This window comes from Cyprinodon tularosa, unplaced genomic scaffold, assembly GCF_016077235.1.
Source record: "Cyprinodon tularosa strain WSP-4 unplaced genomic scaffold, ASM1607723v1 ctg420, whole genome shotgun sequence".
NCBI lineage: Eukaryota > Metazoa > Chordata > Actinopteri > Cyprinodontiformes > Cyprinodontidae > Cyprinodon > Cyprinodon tularosa.
The window spans coordinates 763,682-769,848 of NW_024039142.1; positions in this window are offsets into that span (position 1 = coordinate 763,682).

A 6,167-nucleotide genomic window follows, 5' to 3' on the forward strand; every position below is an offset into this window, starting at 1 on the left:
AACAGTAAATTGTTTCTTTATTTTTTAAGTGTATGATTGAAAAACTTTTCCTATTCTAAGGTTTTATGATTTTATAAAATATATATATATATTTTTAATCTATCAACTGATTTAAATAATCTAATTTTAAAGAAACGTTATTTATATTGCATATCAAATAATGACATTTTCAAAGTTATTTCACTTTAAAATAATAATTTAATGTTTAAACTGTATTATGCAGCCTGTTAAAAAATTAAAAATTGAATAAATCACCTAATACTAATCTATTTACGAATACAAATATAGAATATATAACAAGGCTGAGATCGAAATAAACAATATCAGGGCAGAGTCAGATCAAAAAATACAAAAAAATGTATTCTAGTAAATATTTGACTTAAACTCTAATAACTGGGATTCATATTTTCAGCTTACAAATGACTTGTTTTTAATTTGTATTGATCACTAAAGAGTGTGTTTAATAAATTTCAATAATTCGAATATTAACATGATCTGTACAAAAATGAGATGGATTTTCCTGGCTGCATAACATCTGGACATTAACACACACAAGCAAAGGTAATAATGTTTGCTGGTGCTGATTCTTGTGTAAAACTTTCCATGAACACTTACTGTGGGAAAAAATGTGGTAAATAGAAGTGTCTAACTTCATAGACACCAATTAGCAGCTTAAAACAAATTGGTCTCCTGTCTCTTCACCTTCCCAACACGCTCTGTGTCTCACAAGAAAATGCTACAAACATCAAAACCTCTGCTAATCATCAACAAACTTGAAGTATCTTCATACTTCTTACAACTTACTACTACTTAGAAAAAAAATAGTATGATCTGGGTCATTTGACAGTGAAGCAGGTACGTTATCTGACATGTTTATTTTAAAACTGGAGGTCAGAATGAGCCAGCCACTGACTGGTACGCAGGGGAAGCACTGTATATTTAGTGTAAATTAGGGATGCAAGTTATTGATTAATGAAATAATCTCAAGTTGATTGACCTTATCCATTGACTAATAATTAATTGATAAGCAGCTATTTTGCTATAAACCTGACTTTTCTATCTTATCAAGAGCATCTTTCCATAACAAAAGCTCTAAATTGGAAAAAAAAATAGCATATCATTATATTTGAACAATTTAATTTATCGTGCCATCTGTTGTAAATACTGACTGAATAAACAAAACACATTAATACACTTATATATATGGAATAAAAAAACTAATTGAAAAAAAATGAAAGACTTATGATTTCCAATCCACATGAACTTAATATTATCAATAATATACAGGAAATGTCAATCTGACATGCTGTCAGACTATTAGCCACATAGTTTCAATGAGGTGGACGCTGATTCTTTAAGTGTTCATCTCATTTCTATTCTCAATAACGCATTTTTTGCACAAATGCCTATCTGCACTGAACCATTGCAATTTGCACACTGTCTTTATCCTCTGCACTGTTTTACACTTTGACCACTGCTGCACTTTTTGTATAACTCATACCATTTTGCAATATCAATGCAATGTTCATAAGCTGTATGTAACGCAATTTCGTTCTGTATGCACTCTGTGCATACAAAATGACAAATAAAGAAGTCTAAGTCTAAGTCTAAGAGTGTAATCGAGCTATCGACGGTTCCTCTTGCTCTCTCAGGTTAAAGCTTGGATGTATAAAAGTGAATTAACTCACAGAAGCGTTTTTCAGGCTTATTGCAGGCAATTCTTTAACTATGATGTTACAAATGTGTCACGTACTACCCTCCATTTTTATTTTATTCTAACATTGTCCCCTTTCAACCACAGCAGAGAAGCTGATGCTGCTCCGCCATGCAGCACTGTCTAACAGGTGCTATTTAGGTGACAATTTAAGGAGGTCGTCCAGTTTTTAGATTTACAAACAGAATCACATAAAGAACGTTCTTCATCCTTGTTGCCTAGCTGCCTATGCCTGGCTAGTCTAAACTATCCCCGGCCCCAAAGCGGACCGCATGCGCCGATGGACACGATATGAACATAGGCATTTCCTCTACTCCGGTGTAGGTACCGGATCTGCTCGGGCCCTGCACATGCCATTGACGTTACACTATATGATACCACAATGACGTAAGACATTGTGTTGCTCAGACACCAATAGTATCGTAACGTAGCATCCGTGTGACGAGTCAGGAGCATCTGTTAGCCTCTTTTACTTCAGTTAACAACCTGTATTAAGCTATGCTAATTTTATTTGCAACAACTGTTTATTTCTACAAGTAGAATGACATTTTTTTTCTTTGTCTAAAATCTCCAGAAGGTGATTTTTTTTTTTTAAAGATGCTCCATTTGGCCCCCCTCTGTCCTCAGATCTTAATAAAAAAAAGTACTGAGAATTTTAGTGTCCCCTTCCTAAATGGCAGGGCTCAGTCTGTCTTAGAACGCAGTCCTTGCCTTCAAAACGGAGAATGATTGTTTTCTACTTTAGGCTACCTTAGGTCACCAAAGAAACGTAAAACAATAGCAAACTCCAGAAGAGATTTGATTCTTAAGAAATAGGTGCAACACAGTTTGTCTGGGTGCTCTTGCGATGTAATCAGTAGGGAGGGGGCCTCAAGCAGATCTGGCCACCTACATCGGCATTACTTTTCTTGCAATACCAGTGATGCTCTGCTTAAGAATCGATATCGGCCCCCTCTAGTGGATGGCAGTACCTTTCAACACTGAAAGAAATTCCTTTTAAGGGATGTTATCGATTAATTGCATGGAACAAATTTTAATCTAACAAAACCATTAATTGACTATGTTCAGTTGATTGTTTATTTACATCCCTAGTTTAAATATTTAAATTGAATTCTAAAAGATACATTTAATAAAACTGTGTTCAAGTAATATTGATGTTGACAGATTTTCAAAGCCGATGGAATTATTATTATTTATATTATCAATCAAAAACATTGATAAGCCGGGGACTAGTTCAAACCTAGAAAAGAAAACGCTTCTCCTGCAGTAATAAACAAATATACGACGTGGCGGGTAATGAATTTAGAACAGAAGTCAGATGAGAAATAAAACACAACAACCAGCTAAAAAAGGAACCTTTCAAGTATATTTCATTTTAATCATTTTGATTAGATGAGCTACAAGTGCTCAAAACAGACAAACAAAATGTACTTTCTGTATTATATGATATATATATATATATATTTTAATGTCTGTGTGTGTGTGTGATACAAATGGTGTTGTAGCATTATTCTGAGAAATTTAGTTTTAGAATTAATGAAGGATAAAGAAATTCCACTTCTCAGTAATAAAATAAACCCTCATAATTATGCAACTCACCATATTTCTTTAAATTACATTATTAAATACTGTTTTCCACCTTTAACTCTAGTGGCACCATAGTGTGAAACATTTGCACAGGTGCAGTGACAGCCTTTCTGCCTAGAGGGCACTATAGAGCACAGTTCCTGCAACGATTAAGCACGTGTGATAGAGAGAAAAGGGAGGCGGGGGTGTTTGGGGTGGACAGTTTTATGGCAGTTCTGCCATTCAGACCAATATAGGGTGGTCTGCTTTCACTCCCAGACATCACACATCTATTCTGCCTTTCTCATTACTGAGTGAATGATGCTTCAGTAGTTTCTGGTCAAGAAACAGCAGTTTGCAATAAGAAAACACTAAATAAATACTGATGAGGAATAACATTATGGCTACCTGATTATGCTGCCCTCCTGACCCATTGAGAAATTGACTCCACTAGATCCCTTAAGGTGTGCTGTAGAATCTGGCACCTAGATGTTAGCCGCAAATCTTTTAATCCTTTAAGATAGGAAGTAAAACCTCCAAGGATTTGTTTATTTGAGCTTGTTTTTCCAAATCATCCCACATATGTTTGACTGGGTTAGGACCTGTAGAATCTGAAGTCCTAAAATAACATTCCTGATGTTTCTTTTATTTTATTTATTGCAGCAGGATGCATTATCCTGGTGTAAGAGACCAGGGCAATCAGGAATGGCCTTGGCACCCTAACTGGCCTGCAGCTATGCCCGCGGTTCTCAAAGTGTGTGGCGCGACCCACTGGTGGGGAATTGAGACGTGACAGGTGGGGCGCGCCAAGTTCCGGTGTGTGTGTGTGTGTGTGTGTGTGTGTGTTGTGTGACTATAAATGTAGAACGTGTGAGAGCAAACTGTCCTTATAGCTGTATGTTGCCGCTTTTTAGACCAATCAAACCCACAAAGTAATCATTACTAGCCTACATGCAGTCTAATTAAAAGAACATTAGATATGAGAAACATTTCACCTGGAACTGAAGTGCCAAAATAATTATTGACGTGACGTCGGCATATTATTTGTAACGGAATAAACTTTCGCGCCCCAGTGTTGCCAACTCAGCGACTTTGTCGCTATATTTCAGACCCCTCCAGCGACTCTTTTTCAAAAAAGCGACTAGCGACAAATCTAGCGACTTTTGGAGACTCTTACGTGAAAGCACGTATCGTTCCTTTTCTTGTCCTCCAGCGGCAGGTGCTGCCGTGGGGCGCCTCCTCCGTCCCAACCCCGTTCTCCCCCGCTATCGCAGGAGTCCCTCTCAGCGCTGCAGTCAGAGACACAGCATGTTTAACTTTAGCGTCCAGACTGCAAATAAAGCGCACATGCGCCGGGATTGACGGCGCAGGTTGATCATAAATAACTGAATTTGAAATATTTTATTAGTTTATTATGCAATGAAAAATAAAGTAAGTCTATTTTTTCCTATTCTGTCTGCAGCACCTGCTGATTTTAGGTCTGCTGAGGAGGACCAGTTTATTGAAATGACGTCTGACTCCACCCTGAAGCTCAGGTTTAATGCTCAGACTAATAGTGAATTCTGGTTAGGAGTGGAGAGGGAGTATCCACTCATCGGGCAGAGAGCTGTGTGCATTCTTCTTCCCTTTGCCACATCATATCTCTGTGAGATGGGCTTTTCAGCTGTTGCTTCAATGAAAACAAAATACAGATCTCAGCTGAACATTGAGCATGACTTGAGAGTGGCAGTATCAAGCCTGCAACCCCGTTTTGAGAAACTGTGCAATGCAAAACAGGCTCATTGCAGCCACTAATGCAGGGATAAATAGACCTGTATTGCCAGATGGATTTCACTTCTTTTCTTTTATTAACAGATTGCAGAGTGCCACTTTAATTTTTTCTATCTTTGAGCTTGATACAAATTTTGACACAGCTGCATTTTTATTTTCTTTATTTTTTAGCTTGCTGTTATTTGATGTAGATAGTTTGTATTTAGATACTACTTGTTACTTCAGTAAAATTGGAACATTTTAAGATTGTTGCATATTTCATTAGCATTGTGTTGGGGCGATGGGGACAGGCGGGGCTTGAAAATTCCCCCTTGTCCAAAGTGGGGAATGACAGAAAAAGTTTGAGAACCACTGAGCTATGCATTCCCACCACAAACTAACTTGAGTTTTAAGAGTTTATCTTTCAGACAAGTGAAGAGGCACATAATCTAAATCACCTGAATAAAACTGTGAGGTTTCTAGTTAGTTTGATCTGCTCACAGCTTACACTGCCAAATGTACCAATACTGGTTAAACAGGAGCACTAAGGGGTGTAAATCACTCCCATCATGGCGTTTCGATTCAGTATCAATTTCCCGACCCAACGATTCCATTATTTTCGATAATAAAGAATACACCACGATACGATTTGATTAATTGGTTACATTTTTTTTTTTACCTTACAGGCTAGAGAATGTTTCAGATTGGAAATAAATCAATGAAAGCTGTAATATCATTATGCATTTTATTTGAGAAACAGCAGCAAATAACAAAAGTAGCAAAGTTGTACTCCACCTAGGCCTATGAAAACCTCATTCACTTACGGAACCCGCATGGGGTGTGCAAGTCATCTTCTTTTTCCTCTGCCACGTCTGTTTTAGAGGTTTTAGAGGTTAGTGGCTAAAGGAAGCGAGGCAGGAGGGCAAAATAGGTTTAGCGCCACTGCAGCATTGGGAGTCAGAATTACATCTGGGAGCAAATGGATAAAAATAGACCAGAGGAAAAAAACAACAACAAATGAATCGATACTCTTGCGGACGTGTCGATGCATCGGATTGTCGCTGTTGGATCGATGCGTCGATACAAAATGATTATTATATACACCTCTAGTAGCACTGTGCTTAACTGGCCAGGGAAT